General features: G+C 47.5%; 2 non-coding genes across 2 annotated transcripts; both read left to right on the forward strand.

Moving 5' to 3' along the window:
- Positions 1-72, forward strand: trnag-ucc (transfer RNA glycine (anticodon UCC)). The gene has a single exon. It is a non-coding gene; the product is annotated as a tRNA-Gly (tRNA).
- Positions 73-15,688: 15,616 nt separating this feature from the next.
- Positions 15,689-15,760, forward strand: trnag-ucc (transfer RNA glycine (anticodon UCC)). The gene has a single exon. It is a non-coding gene; the product is annotated as a tRNA-Gly (tRNA).
- The last annotated feature ends 327 nt before the right edge of the window (positions 15,761-16,087 follow it).

The raw sequence follows: 16,087 nt of genomic DNA on the forward strand, positions 1-16,087 counted from the left end.
GCGATGGTGGTATAGTGGTGAGCATAGCTGCCTTCCAAGCAGTTGACCCGGGTTCGATTCCCGGCCATCGCAATTAAGTGTGCTTATTAGTTTATTTCCATCAGAAACTCTTAAGTTTCCAATCGAATTTGATGCAGTTCATAATCGAGTGTAATTATAGTAAAATGTTATCAACCTTCATTTCTTTTCCCTATCGAAGGAAAAGAGGAAAAACATGCTGGAAATACTGATTTACCAAGGGTCGAATGAGAGTGAGGAAGGGAAATGATATGTTAGCCTTTTTTGGAAGGGTGTTGGAATATAAGAGTAAGGAGGTCTTGCTGCAATTGTAGTATGAGGAAATATTGTGTAAAATTGGCCAATATTGGTTGGAGTTTAGAAGAATGAGAGGTGATCGCGTTGAAATGTATAAAATTCTTAGACGGCTTGACAGTGTAGATGCTGAGAGTCTGATTCCCCTGGCTGGAGAGTCAAGAACTAGAGCTCATAGTCTCAAGATAAGGGGTCGGCCATTTAGGACCGACATGAGGAAACATTTCTTCACTCAAAGGATTGTGAATCTTTGGAATTCTCTGCACCCCAGAGGGCTGTGGATGCTCAGTCGTTGAGTTATGTTGAAAGCTGAGATCGATAGATTTTAAGAGAGCAACATGCATTATAAAAGTGAGAGCACCATGCATTGTTATCAGTGAGAGCACCATGCATTTAAAAAAGTGAGAGCACCATGCATTAGAAACAGTGAGAGCACCATGCATTATAAAAGTGAGAGCACCAAGCATTTTAAACAGTTAGAGCAGCATGCATTGTTATCAGTGAGAGCAACATGCATTTAAAAAAGTGAGAGCACCATGCATTATAAACAGTGAGAGCAGCATTGATTATGAACAGTGAGACCTATATGCATTTTATACAGTGAGAGCACCGTGCATTATAAACAGTGAGAGCACCGTGCATTATAAACAGTGAGAGCACCGTGCATTTTAAACAGTGAGAGCACCGTGCATTATTAACAGTGAGAGCACAATGCATTATAAACAGTGAGAGCAGCATTGATTATGAACAGTGAGACCAATATGCATTTTATACAGTAAGAGCACCGTGCATTATAAACAGTGAGAGCACAGTGCATTACAAAACAGTGAGAGCACCGTGCATTATAAACAGTGAGAGCACCATGCATTATAAACAGTGAGAGCACCGTGCATTATAAACAGTGAGAGCACCGTGCATTATAACAGTGAGAGCACCATGCATTATAAACAGTGAGAGCACCGTGCATTATAAACAGTGAGAGCACCGTGCATTATAAACAGTGAGAGCACCGTGCATTATAACAGTGAGAGCACCATGCATTATAAACAGTGAGAGCACCATTCATTATAACCAGTGAGAGCACGATGCATTATAATCAGTGAGAGCAGCATGGATTATGAACAGTGAGACCAATATGCATTTTATACAGTTGGAGCACCGTGCATTATAAACAGTGAGAGCACCATGCATTATAAACAGTGAGAGCACCATGCATTTGTCGCAGGGAGAGCACCATGCACTTTAAACAGTGAGAGCACCATGCATAATAAGCAGTGAGAGCAACATGAAATATAAACAGTGAGAGCACCGTGCATTATAAACAGTGAGATCACCGTGCATTATAAACAGTGAGAGCAGCATTGATTATGAACAGTGAGACCACGATGCATTATAAAAAGTGAGAGCACCATGCATTATAAACAGTGAGAGCACCATGCATTATAAGCAGAGAGAGCACCATGCATTGTAAACAGTGAGAGCACCATGCATTATAAACAGTGAGAGAACCATGCATTTTAAACAGTGAGAGCACCGTGCATTTTAAACAGTGAGAGCACCGTGCATTTTAAACTGTGAGAGCACCGTGCATTTTAAACAGTGAGAGCACCGTGCATTTTAAACTGTGAGAGCACCGTGCATTTTAAACAGTGAGAGCACCGTGCATTTTAAACTGTGAGAGCACCGTGCATTTTAAACAGTGAGAGCACCGTGCATTTTAAACAGTGAGAGCACCGTGCATTTTAAACAGTGAGAGCACCGTGCATTTTAAACAGTGAGAGCACCGTGCATTTTAAACAGTGAGAGCACCGTGCATTATAAAGTTGCAACAATGTCCAGAGCAGGTGTGGGCGAGGCCCAGGGACAGAAGAGAAAACACACCCAGGGGGAGGGTTGGGCCCTGCAGCAAACACTGAGCAGCTCAGACAGGCAGTGCGGCACCGGTTAGAGGCATTCAGAGGAAAGGCAGGGGAGAAACAAGCTGCAGACTTGGATTAGGGAGTGATTCTGTGCAACTGGGGGAGTGTGAGAGAGAGAGAGGGAGAGGGGGGGAGGGAGGGAGAGAGAGAGGGAGAGGGAGGGAGAGAGAGAGAGAATGAGAGGGAGAGAGGGCAAAAGACAGAGTGAGGGAGGGAGGGAGTGGGAGAGAGAGAGAGGGGGGAGAAAAAGAGAGAGTGAGAGAGGGAGTGGGAGGGAGGGAGTTCTGGGCTCTTGCTGTGCCTTTTTAATCCCTTGCTTTTGTATTTTAATCAATTCCCTCTCTCTCCCCTCAGGAATCTTTTTGATGAAATGCTGCAAGGAGATGATCCAGAAAGAGACATTTTGTGAGGAGGAGGAGGAGTGGGAGAAATCCTGGGACAAGCATCGTTCTCTCCGCTGGGGACGGACTGACTGAGACCTTCACCACAGCCTGGACCCGATGGGGAGCACGTGAGTAATGTCTGGGTTACTCTGGGGTCACTGGGTGCACACTGGAATCACTGGGATATTCTGGGGACACTGGGGGGGTCACTGGGACATTCAGGGGACACTTGGGGTGGTCACTGGGACATTGTTGTGGTAGTTCTTATTGTTGTGGTAAACTATCAGAGAATCAGCATAGACCAGGGATCAGGGCCTTTACCCAGTAAACTATCAGTGAATCAGCACAGACCAGGGATCAGGGCCTTTACCCAGTAAACTATCAGAGAATCAGCACAGACCGGGGATCAGGGCCTTTACCCAGTAAACTATCAGTGAATCAGCACAGACCCGGGATCAGGACCTTTACCCAGTAAACTATCAGAGAATCAGCACAGACCCGGGATCAGGACCTTTACCCAGTAAACTATCAGTGAATCAGCACAGACCAGGGATCAGGGCCTTTACCCAGTAAACTATCAGTGAATCAGCACAGACCAGGGATCAGGGCCTTTACCCAGTAAACTAACAGTGAACCAGCACAGACCATGGATCAGGGCCTTTACCCAGTAAACTATCAGAGAATCAGCACAGACCGGGGATCAGGGCCTTTACCCAGTAAACTATCAGTGAATCAGCACAGACCCGGGATCAGGACCTTTACCCAGTAAACTATCAGAGAATCAGCACAGACCCGGGATCAGGACCTTTACCCAGTAAACTATCAGAGAATCAGCACAGACCGGGGATCAGGGCCTTCACCCAGTAAACTATTTGTGAATCAGCACAGACCGGGGATCAGGGCCTTTACCCAGTAAACTATCAGTGAATCAGCACAGACCGGGGTTCAGGGCCTTTACCCAGTGAACTATCAGTGAATCAGCACAGACCGGGGATTAGGGCCTTTACCCAGTAAACTATCAGAGAATCAGCACAGACCGCGGATCAGGGCCTTTACCCAGTAAACTATCAGTGAATCAGCACAGACCGGGGTTCAGGGCCTTTACCCAGTGAACTATCAGTGAATCAGCACAGACCGGGGATTAGGGCCTTTACCCAGTAAACTATCAGAGAATCAGCACAGACCGCGGATCAGGGCCTTTACCCAGTAAACTATCAGAGAATCAGCACAGACCAGGGATCAGGGCCTTTACCCAGTAAACTATCAGAGAATCAGCACAGTCCAGCGATCAGGGCCTTTACCCAGTAAACTATCAGAGAATCAGCACAGACCAGGGATCAGGGCCTTTACCCAGTAAACTATCAGTTAATCAGCACAGACCAGGGATCAGGGCCTTTACCCAGTAAACTATCAGTGAATCAGCACAGACCAAGGATCAGGGCCTTTACCCAGTAAACTATCAGAGAATCAGCACAGACTAGCGATCAGGGCCTTCACCCAGTAAACTATCAGAGAATCAGCACAGACCGGGGATCAGGGCCTTTACCCAGTAAACTATCAGAGAATCAGCACAGACCAGCGATCAGGGCCTTTACCCAGTAAACTATCAGAGAATCAGCACAGACCGGGGATCAGGGCCTTTACCCAGCAAACTATCAGAGAATCAGCACAGACCAGGGATCAGGGCCTTTACCCAGTAAACTATCAGTTAATCACCACAGACCAGGGATCAGGGCCTTTACCCAGTAAAATATCAATGAATCAGCACAGACCGGGGATCAGGGCCTTTACCCAGTAAACTATCAGAGAATCAGCACAGACCAGGGATCAGGGCCTTACCCAGTAAACTATCAGAGAATCAGCACAGACCAGGGATCAGGGCCTTTACCCAGTAAACTATCAGAGAATCAGCACAGACCAGGGATCAGGGCCTTTACCCAGTAAACTATCAGTGAATCAGCTCAGACCAGCGATCAGGGCCTTTACCCAGTAAACTATCAGAGAATCAGCACAGACCGGGGATCAGGGCCTTTACCCAGTAAACTATCAGAGAATCAGCACAGACCAGGGATCAGGGCCTTTACCCAGTAAACTATCAGAGAATCAGCACAGACCAGGGATCAGGGCCTTTACCCAGTAAACTATCAGAGAATCAGCACAGACCAGGGATCAGGGCCTTTACCCAGTAAACTATCAGTGAATCAGCACAGACCAGGGATCAGGGCCTTTACCCAGTAAACTATCAGAGAATCAGCACAGACCGGGGATCAGGGCCTTTACCCAGTAAACTATCAGAGAATCAGCACAGACCAGCGATCAGGGCCTTTCCCCAGTAAACTATCAGAGAATCAGCACAGACCGGGGATCAGGGCCTTTACCCAGTGAACTATCAGAGAATCAGCACAGACCAGGGATCAGGGCCTTTACCCAGTAAACTATCAGAGAATCAGCACAGACCAGGGATCAGGGCCTTTACCCAGTAAACTATCAGTGAATCAGCACAGACCAGGGATCAGGGCCTTTACCCAGTAAACTATTAGAGAATCAGCACAGACCAGCGATCAGGGCCTTTACCCAGTGAACTATCAGAGAATCAGCACAGACCAGGGATCAGGGCCTTTACCCAGTAAACTATCAGAGAATCAGCACAGACCCGGGATCAGGGCCTTTACCCAGTAAACTATCAGTGAATCAGCACAGACCGGGGATCAGGGCCTTTACCCAGGAAACTATCAGAGAATCAGCACAGACCAGGGATCAGGGCCTTTACCCAGTAAACTATCAGAGAATCAGCACAGACCAGCGATCAGGGCCTTTACCCAGTGAACTATCAGAGAATCAGCACAGACCAGGGATCAGGGCCTTTACCCAGTAAACTATCAGAGAATCAGCACAGACCAGGGATCAGGGCCTTCACCCAGTAAACTATCAGAGAATCAGCACAGACCAGGGATCAGGGCCTTTACCCAGTAAACTATCAGTGAATCAGCACAGACCAGGGTTCAGGGCCTTTACCCAGTGAACTATCAGTGAATCAGCACAGACCGGGGATCAGGGCCTTTACCCAGTAAACTATCAGTGAATCAGCACAGACCGGGGATCAGGGCCTTTTCCCAGTAAACTATCAGTGAATCAGCACAGACCAGGGATCAGGGCCTTTACCAGTAAACTATCAGTGAATCACCACAGACCGGGGATCAGGGCCTTTACCCAGTAAACTATCAGTGAATCAGCACAGACGAGGGATCAGGGCCTTTACCCAGTAAACTATCAGTGAAGCAGCACAGACCAGGGATCAGGGCCTTTACCCAGTAAACTATCAGTGAATCAGCACAGACCAGGGATCAGGGCCTTTACCCAGTAAACTATCAGTGAATCAGCACAGACCGGGGATCAGGGCCTTTACCCAGTAAACTATCAGTAAATCAGCACAGACCAGGGATCAGGGCCTTTACCCAGTAAACTATCAGTGAATCAGCACAGACCAGGGATCAGGGCCTTTACCAATTAAACTATAAGAGAATCAGCACAGACCAGGGATCAGGGCCTTTACCCAGTAAACTATCAGAGAATCAGCACAGACCAGGAATCAGGGTCTTTACCCAGTAAACTATCAGTGAATCAGCACAGACCAGGGATCAGGGCCTTTACCCAGTAAACTATCAGAGAATCAGCACAGACCAGGGATCAGGGCCTTTACCCAGTAAACTATCAGAGAATCAGCACAGACCGGGGATCAGGGCCTTTACCCATTAAACTATAAGAGAATCAGCACAGACCAGGGATCAGGGCCTTTACCCAGTGAACTATCAGCGAATCAGCACAGACCAGGGATCAGGGCCTTTACCCAGTAAACTATCAGTGAATCAGCACAGACCAGGAATCAGGGTCTTTACCCAGTAAACTATCAGTGAATCAGCAAAGACCAGGGATCAGGGCCTTGACCCAGTGAACTATCAGAGAATCAGCACAGACCAGGGATCAGGGCCTTTACCCAGTAAACTATCAGAGAATCAGCACAGACCGGGGATCAGGGCCTTTACCCTGTAAACTATCAGTGAATCAGCACAGACCAGGGATCAGGGCCTTTACCCATTAAACTATCAGTGAATCAGCACAGACCAGGGATCAGGGCCTTTACCCAGTAAACTATCAGAGAATCAGCACAGACAAGGGATCAGGGCCTTTAGCCAGTAAACTATCAGAGAATCAGCACAGACCGGGGATCAGGGCCTTTACCCAGTAAACTATCAGAGAATCAGCAAAGACCAGGGATCAGGGCCTTTACCCAGTGAACTATCAGAGAATCAGCACAGACCAGGGATCAGGGCCTTTACCCAGTAAACTATCAGAGAATCAGCACAGACCGGGGATCAGGGCCTTTACCCTGTAAACTATCAGTGAATCAGCACAGACCAGGGATCAGGGCCTTTAGCCAGTAAACTATCAGAGAATCAGCACAGACCAGGAATCAGGGCCTTTACCCAGTAAACTATCAGTGAATCAGCACAGACCAGGGATCAGGGCCTTTACCCTGTAAACTATCAGTGAATCAGCACAGACCAGGGATCAGGGCCTTTAGCCAGTAAACTATCAGAGAATCAGCACAGACCGGGGATCAGGGCCTTTACCCTGTAAACTATCAGTGAATCAGCACAGACCAGGGATCAGGGCCTTTAGCCAGTAAACTATCAGAGAATCAGCACAGACCAGGAATCAGGGCCTTTACCCAGTAAACTATCAGTGAATCAGCACAGACCAGGGATCAGGGCCTTTACCCTGTAAACTATCAGAGAATCAGCACAGACCGGGGATCAGGGCCTTTACCCTGTAAACTATCAGTGAATCAGCACAGACCAGGGATCAGGGCCTTTAGCCAGTAAACTATCAGAGAATCAGCACAGACCAGGAATCAGGGCCTTTACCCAGTAAACTATCAGTGAATCAGCAAAGACCAGGGATCAGGGCCTTTACCCATTAAACTATCAGTGAATCAGCAAAGACCAGGGATCAGGGCCTTTACCCAGTGAACTATCAGAGAATCAGCACAGACCAGGGATCAGGGCCTTTACCCAGTAAACTATCAGAGAATCAGCACAGACCGGGGATCAGGGCCTTTACCCTGTAAACTATCAGTGAATCAGCACAGACCAGGGATCAGGGCCTTTACCCATTCAACTATCAGTGAATCAGCACAGACCAGGGATCAGGGCCTTTACCCAGTAAACTATCAGAGAATCAGCACAGACCAGGGATCAGGGCCTTTACCCAGTAAACTATCAGAGAATCAGCACAGACCGGGGATCAGGGCCTTTACCCAGTAAACTATCAGAGAATCAGCAAAGACCAGGGATCAGGGCCTTTACCCAGTAAACTATCAGTGAATCAGCACAGACCAGGGTTCAGGGCCTTTACCCAGTAAACTATCAGAGAATCAGCACAGACCAGGGATCAGGGCCTTTACCCTGTAAACTATCAGTGAATCAGCACAGACCAGGGATCAGGGCCTTTACCCATTAAACTATCAGTGAATCAGCACAGACCAGGGATCCGGGCCTTTACCAGTAAACTATCAGTGAATCACCACAGACCGGGGATCAGGGCCTTTACCCAGTAAACTATCAGTGAATCAGCACAGACGAGGGATCAGGGCCTTTACCCAGTAAACTATCAGTGAAGCAGCACAGACCAGGGATCAGGGCCTTTACCCAGTAAACTATCAGTGAATCAGCACAGACCAGGGATCAGGGCCTTTACCCAGTAAACTATCAGTGAACCAGCACAGACCGGGGATCAGGGCCTTTACCCAGTAAACTATCAGTAAATCAGCACAGACCAGGGATCAGGGCCTTTACCCAGTAAACTATCAGTGAATCAGCACAGACCAGGGATCAGGGCCTTTACCAATTAAACTATAAGAGAATCAGCAAAGACCAGGGATCAGGGCCTTTACCCAGTAAACTATCAGAGAATCAGCACAGACCAGGAATCAGGGTCTTTACCCAGTAAACTATCAGTGAATCAGCACAGACCAGGGATCAGGGCCTTTACCCAGTAAACTATCAGAGAATCAGCACAGACCAGGGATCAGGGCCTTTACCCAGTAAACTATCAGAGAATCAGCACAGACCGGGGATCAGGGCCTTTACCCATTAAACTATAAGAGAATCAGCACAGACCAGGGATCAGGGCCTTTACCCAGTGAACTATCAGCGAATCAGCACAGACCAGGGATCAGGGCCTTTACCCAGTAAACTATCAGTGAATCAGCACAGACCAGGAATCAGGGTCTTTACCCAGTAAACTATCAGTGAATCAGCAAAGACCAGGGATCAGGGCCTTGACCCAGTGAACTATCAGTGAATCAGCACAGACCAGGGATCAGGGCCTTTACCCAGTAAACTATCAGAGAATCAGCACAGACCAGGGATCAGGGCCTTTACCCAGTAAACTATCAGTGAATCAGCACAGACCAGGGATCAGGGCCTTTACCCATTAAACTATCAGTGAATCAGCACAGACCAGGGATCAGGGCCTTTACCCAGTAAACTATCAGAGAATCAGCACAGACAAGGGATCAGGGCCTTTAGCCAGTAAACTATCAGAGAATCAGCACAGACCAGGGATCAGGGCCTTTACCCTGTAAACTATCAGAGAATCAGCAAAGACCAGGGATCAGGGCCTTTACCCAGTGAACTATCAGAGAATCAGCACAGACCAGGGATCAGGGCCTTTACCCAGTAAACTATCAGAGAATCAGCACAGACCGGGGATCAGGGCCTTTACCCTGTAAACTATCAGTGAATCAGCACAGACCAGGGATCAGGGCCTTTAGCCAGTAAACTATCAGAGAATCAGCACAGACCAGGAATCAGGGCCTTTACCCATTAAACTATCAGTGAATCAGCAAAGACCAGGGATCAGGGCCTTTACCCAGTGAACTATCAGAGAATCAGCACAGACCAGGGATCAGGGCCTTTACCCAGTAAACTATCAGAGAATCAGCACAGACCGGGGATCAGGGCCTTTACCCTGTAAACTATCAGTGAATCAGCACAGACCAGGGATCAGGGCCTTTACCCATTCAACTATCAGTGAATCAGCACAGACCAGGGATCAGGGCCTTTACCCAGTAAACTATCAGAGAATCAGCACAGACCAGGGATCAGGGCCTTTACCCAGTAAACTATCAGAGAATCAGCACAGACCGGGGATCAGGGCCTTTACCCAGTAAACTATCAGAGAATCAGCAAAGACCAGGGATCAGGGCCTTTACCCAGTGAACTATCAGAGAATCAGCACAGACCAGGGATCAGGGCCTTTACCCAGTAAACTATCAGAGAATCAGCACAGACCAGGGATCAGGGCCTTTACCCTGTAAACTATCAGTGAATCAGCACAGACCAGGGATCAGGGCCTTTACCCATTAAACTATCAGTGAATCAGCACAGACCAGGGATCCGGGCCTTTACCCAGTAAACTATCAGAGAATCAGCACAGACCAGGGATCAGGGCATTTAGCCAGTAAACTATCAGAGAATCAGCACAGACCAGCGATCAGGGCCTTTACCCAGTAAACTATCAGTGAATCAGCACAGACCGGGGATCAGGGCCTTTAGCCAGTAAACTATCAGTGAATCAGCACAGACCAGGGATCAGGGCCTTTACCCAGTAAACTATCAGTGAACCAGCACAGACCATGGATCAGGGCCTTTACCCAGTAAACTATCAGAGAATCAGCACAGACAAGGGATCAGGGCCTTTAGCCAGTAAACTATCAGAGAATCAGCACAGACCGGGGATCAGGGCCTTTACCCAGTAAACTATCAGAGAATCAGCAAAGACCAGGGATCAGGGCCTTTACCCAGTGAACTATCAGAGAATCAGCACAGACCAGGGATCAGGGCCTTTACCCAGTAAACTATCAGAGAATCAGCACAGACCGGGGATCAGGGCCTTTACCCTGTAAACTATCAGTGAATCAGCACAGACCAGGGATCAGGGCCTTTAGCCAGTAAACTATCAGAGAATCAGCACAGACCAGGAATCAGGGCCTTTACCCATTAAACTATCAGTGAATCAGCAAAGACCAGGGATCAGGGCCTTTACCCAGTGAACTATCAGAGAATCAGCACAGACCAGGGATCAGGGCCTTTACCCAGTAAACTATCAGAGAATCAGCACAGACCGGGGATCAGGGCCTTTACCCTGTAAACTATCAGTGAATCAGCACAGACCAGGGATCAGGGCCTTTACCCATTCAACTATCAGTGAATCAGCACAGACCAGGGATCAGGGCCTTTACCCAGTAAACTATCAGAGAATCAGCACAGACCAGGGATCAGGGCCTTTACCCAGTAAACTATCAGAGAATCAGCACAGACCGGGGATCAGGGCCTTTACCCAGTAAACTATCAGAGAATCAGCAAAGACCAGGGATCAGGGCCTTTACCCAGTGAACTATCAGAGAATCAGCACAGACCAGGGATCAGGGCCTTTACCCAGTAAACTATCAGAGAATCAGCACAGACCAGGGATCAGGGCCTTTACCCTGTAAACTATCAGTGAATCAGCACAGACCAGGGATCAGGGCCTTTACCCATTAAACTATCAGTGAATCAGCACAGACCAGGGATCCGGACCTTTACCCAGTAAACTATCAGAGAATCAGCACAGACCAGGGATCAGGGCATTTAGCCAGTAAACTATCAGAGAATCAGCACAGACCAGCGATCAGGGCCTTTACCCAGTAAACTATCAGTGAATCAGCACAGACCGGGGATCAGGGCCTTTAGCCAATAAACTATCAGTGAATCAGCACAGACCAGGGATCAGGGCCTTTACCCAGTAAACTATCAGTGAACCAGCACAGACCATGGATCAGGGCCTTTACCCAGTAAACTATCAGAGAATCAGCACAGACCGGGGATCAGGGCCTCAACCCAGTAAACTATCAGTGAATCAGCACAGACCAGGGATCAGGGCCTTTACCCAGTAAACTATCAGTGAATCAGCACAGACCAGGGATCAGGGCCTTTACCCAGTAAACTATCAGTGAATCAGCACAGACCGGGGATCAGGGCCTTTACCCAGTAAACTATCAGTGAATCAGCACAGACCAGGGATCAGGGCCTTTACCCAGTAAACTATCAGTGAATCAGCACAGACCAGGGATCAGGGCCTTTTCCCAGTAAACTATCAGTGAATCAGCACAGACCAGGAATCAGGGCCTTTACCCAGTAAACTATCAGCGAATCAGCACATACCAGGGATCAGGGCCTTTACCCAGTAAACTATCAGTGAATCAGCACAGACCAGGGATCAGGGCCTTTACCCAGTAAACTATCAGTGAATCAGCACAGACCAGGGATCAGGGCCTTTTCCCAGTAAACTATCAGTGAATCAGCACAGACCAGGGATCAGGGCCTTTACCCAGTAAACTATCAGAGAATCAGCACAGACCAGGGATCAGGGCCTTTACCCAGTAAACTATCAGAGAATCAGCACAGACCAGGGATCAGGGCCTTTTCCCAGTAAACTATCAGTGAATCAGCAGAGACCAGGGATCAGGGCCTTTACCCAGTAAACTATCAGAGAATCAGCACAGACCAGGGATCAGGGCCTTTACCCAGTAAACTATCAGAGAATCAGCACAGACCAGTGATCAGGGCCTTTACCCAGTAAACTATCAGTGAATCAGCACAGACCAGGGATCAGGGCCTTTACCCAATAAACTATCAGTGAATCAGCACAGACCAGGGATCAGGGCCTTTACCCAGTAAACTATCAGTGAATCAGCACAGACCGGGGATCAGGGCCTTTACCCAGTAAACTATCAGTGAACCAGCACAGACCATGGATCAGGGCCTTTACCCAGTAAACTATCAGAGAATCAGCACAGACCGGGGATCAGGGCCTTTACCCAGTAAACTATCAGTGAATCAGCACAGACCCGGGATCAGGGCCTTTACCCAGTAAATTATCAGTGAATCAGCAAAGACCAGGGATCAGGGCCTTTTCCCAGTAAACGATCAGTGAATCAGCACAGACCAGGGATCAGGGCCTTTTCCCACTGAACTATCAGAGAATCAGCACAGACCAGGGATCAGGGCCTTTACCCAGTAAACTATCAGTGAATCAGCACAGACCAGGGATCAGGGCCTTTACCCAGTAAACTATCAGTGAATCAGCACAGACCAGGGATCAGGGCCTTTACCCAGTTAACTATCAGAGAATCAGCACAGACCAGGGATCAGGGCCTTTACCCAGTAAACTATCAGAGAATCAGCACAGACCGGGGATCAGGGCCTTTACCCAGTAAACTATCAGAGAATCAGCACAGACCGCGGATCAGGGCCTTTACCCAGTAAACTATCAGTGAATCAGCACAGACCGGGGATCAGTGCCTTTACCCAGTAAACTATCAGAGAATCAGCACAGACCAGGGATCAGGGACTTTACCCAGTAAACTTTCAGTGAATCAGCACAGACCAGGGATCAGGGCCTTTACCCAGTAAACTATCAGAGAATCAGCACAGAACAGGGATCAGGGCCTTTACCCAGTAAACTATCAGTGAATCAGCACAGACCAGGGATCAGGGCCTTTACCCAGTAAACTATCAGTGAATCAGCACAGACCAGGGATCAGGGCCTTTACCCAGTAAACTATCAGTGAATCAGCACAGACCAGGAATCAGGGCCTTTACCCAGTAAACTATCAGAGAATCAGCACAGACCAGGCATCAGGGCCTTTACCCAGTAAACTATCAGTGAATCAGCACAGACCAGGGATCAGGGCCTTTACCCAGTAAACTATCAGAGAATCAGCACAGACCGGGGATCAGGGCCTTTACCCAGTAAACTATCAGTGAATCAGCACAGACCGGGGATCAGGGCCTTTACCCAGTAAACTATCAGTGAATCAGCACAGAACAGGGATCAGGGCCTTTACCCAGTGAACTATCAGTGAATCAGCACAAATCAGGGATCAGGGCCTTTACCCAGTAAACTGTCAGTGAATCAGCACAGACCAGGGATCAGGGCCTTTACCCCTTAAATGTCCCTCTGTTATTTGCCTCAGATCCAACCTCGTAGTTGCAAGTTCCACATTCCAACCACTCTCTGGGTAAAGCAATTTCTCCTGAATTCCCTATTTATTTTTATTACCTGAAGTTTTGGACTCCCCACAAGTGGAAACATTTTCTCTCCATCTATCCTAACAAACCATATCATTATCTTAAAAACCTCGATCAGATCAACCCTCAGCCTTCTCTTTTCGAGTGAAACGAGACCCAGTCTGTTCAGTATTTCCTGATAACAATATCCTCTCATTTCTGGTATCATCCTTGTGAATCTTGTTTGCACCTTCTCCAATGCCCCTATGTCTATAATATGGAGAAGAGACCTGTTCGCAGTATTCCAAGTCTGGTCTAAACAAGGTTATATACAAGTTTAACATGACTTCTTTGCTTTTCAACTCTATCCCTCTAGAAATGAATCCTAGTGTTTGATTTGTCTTTTTATGACCTGATTAACCTGGGTCGCTACTTTTAGTAATTTGTGTATCTGTACCACTAGATCCCTTTGCTCCTCTATCCCGTTTAGACTCTTATTATCCAAGCAGTGTGTGACCTCCTGATTCTTCATTCTGCAAGTTTATTAATGCCCTCTTGCATTCTGATGCTTTCTTCCTTTGTATTAACTTAATCCCCCAAGTTGGTGTCGTCCACAAATTTTGGAATTGTACTTCCGATTCCCGAATCCAAATCGTTAATGTAAATTGTGAAGAACAGTGGTCCCAGCAACTGGAACTCCACTTCCCACCTTTTGCCAGTCTGAGTAGCGACTCTTCACCTCTATTCTCGGCTTTCAGTTTTGTAGCCAACTTGCTATCCATTCTGCCACCTGACCCTGACTCCACGTGCTCTGAAGTTAGCCTTGAATCTACAATGTGGTACATTATAGAAGGCCTTCGGAAAATCCAAATATATCACATCTACTGCATTAAACTTGTCGACACTTTCTGTTCCTTCTTCAAAGATTTCAATCAGTTTGGTCCTGTCCTTTGGGTTATCAGATTAAGCCTTGGCCGGTTTACTTGCTCTTGAAGCTCACAATGCTGGTTTTCTTCGGCAGCAGCACGGCCTGGATATCAGACAACACCCTGAGCGATGGTCACCCGTCCCAGCAGCTTGTTGAGCTCCTCGTCGTTGCGGATGGCCAGCTGCAGGTGTCTGGGGATGATGCGGGTCTTGTTTGTCCCAGGCCGCGTTACCGGCCAGGTCGAGGATTTCAGCCGTCAGATACTCGATGCACAGCATCCAGATAGACCGGGGCTCCGGCACCCACACGTTCAGCATAGTTCCGCTTTCGCAGGAGCCTGTGAACACGGGTAACACGGAACTGCAGTCCGGCCCGGGATGAGCGAGACTTGGCCTTGGCCCGAGCTTTACCGCCGGTTTTTCCTATTCCAGACATTTCCACAATCTCACAAACACTCTCACAAAGAATGAAGAAATCCTCCCGCACTCGCCCTTCTTATACCTTCTGGAGGAGTACAGTGGGGGCACTTGTGATGGGTCTCTCTCAGAGTGTTCACACTGCCCGCTCACCCTCACTGATATTCTATCTTTGAACTGCTGTAATATTGTCCTTTAGTAATATTGCTGCTCTTCCTCCTTTCCCTATTTCCCTGTCCTTTCTAAGGATCTTATAGACTTGAATATTAAGCTGCCATTCCTGCCCAGTTGGTAGTCAGGTCTCTGTAATGATTTAATTTAATTATTTAACTTTACTCAAAGGCTGATGTGAGCTGTGGTAAAATGTATTTCCAGCTGGTCAAGTATTGCAGGTATCGACTGTCTCTTCAGTCCGATATCAGGTGAAGAATGACTGGCTGGTGTGGAATTTCCATTGATTGGAGGTTGGTGAAATCTACTGGGCGGAAACAGGAACTGCAACAGAGCGAGAAAGGATCCGTCAGAAACCAGTGAAAATGAAGAACAAAATCCAACAGCCTGCAGTGTCTGTTCAGGATCTGATGCTTGGGAACTATTTTATTGTCGATTATTTTCAGCGATGGTGGTATAGTGGTGAGCATAGCTGCCTTCCAAGCAGTTGACCCGGGTTCGATTCCCGGCCATCGCAATTAAGTGTTCTTATTAGTTTATTTCCATCAGAAACTGTTCAGTTTTCAATCGAATTTGATGCAGTTCAGTTGGATATTGTTTCCAAAACATAATCGGGTGTCATTATAGTAAAATGTTTTCAACCTTCATTTCTTTTCCCGAAAGAAGGAAACGAGGAAAAACATGCTGGAAATATTGAGTTACGAAGGGTCTAATGAGAGTGAGGAAGGGAAATGATATGTTCGCCTTTATTGTCAGGGTGTTGGAATATAAGAGTAAGGAGGTCTTGCTGCAATTGTAGTATGAGGAAATATTGTGTAAAATTGGCCAATATTCGGTGGAGTTT

The sequence above is a fragment of the Heptranchias perlo genome, unplaced genomic scaffold (assembly GCF_035084215.1).
Source record: "Heptranchias perlo isolate sHepPer1 unplaced genomic scaffold, sHepPer1.hap1 HAP1_SCAFFOLD_138, whole genome shotgun sequence".
NCBI lineage: Eukaryota > Metazoa > Chordata > Chondrichthyes > Hexanchiformes > Hexanchidae > Heptranchias > Heptranchias perlo.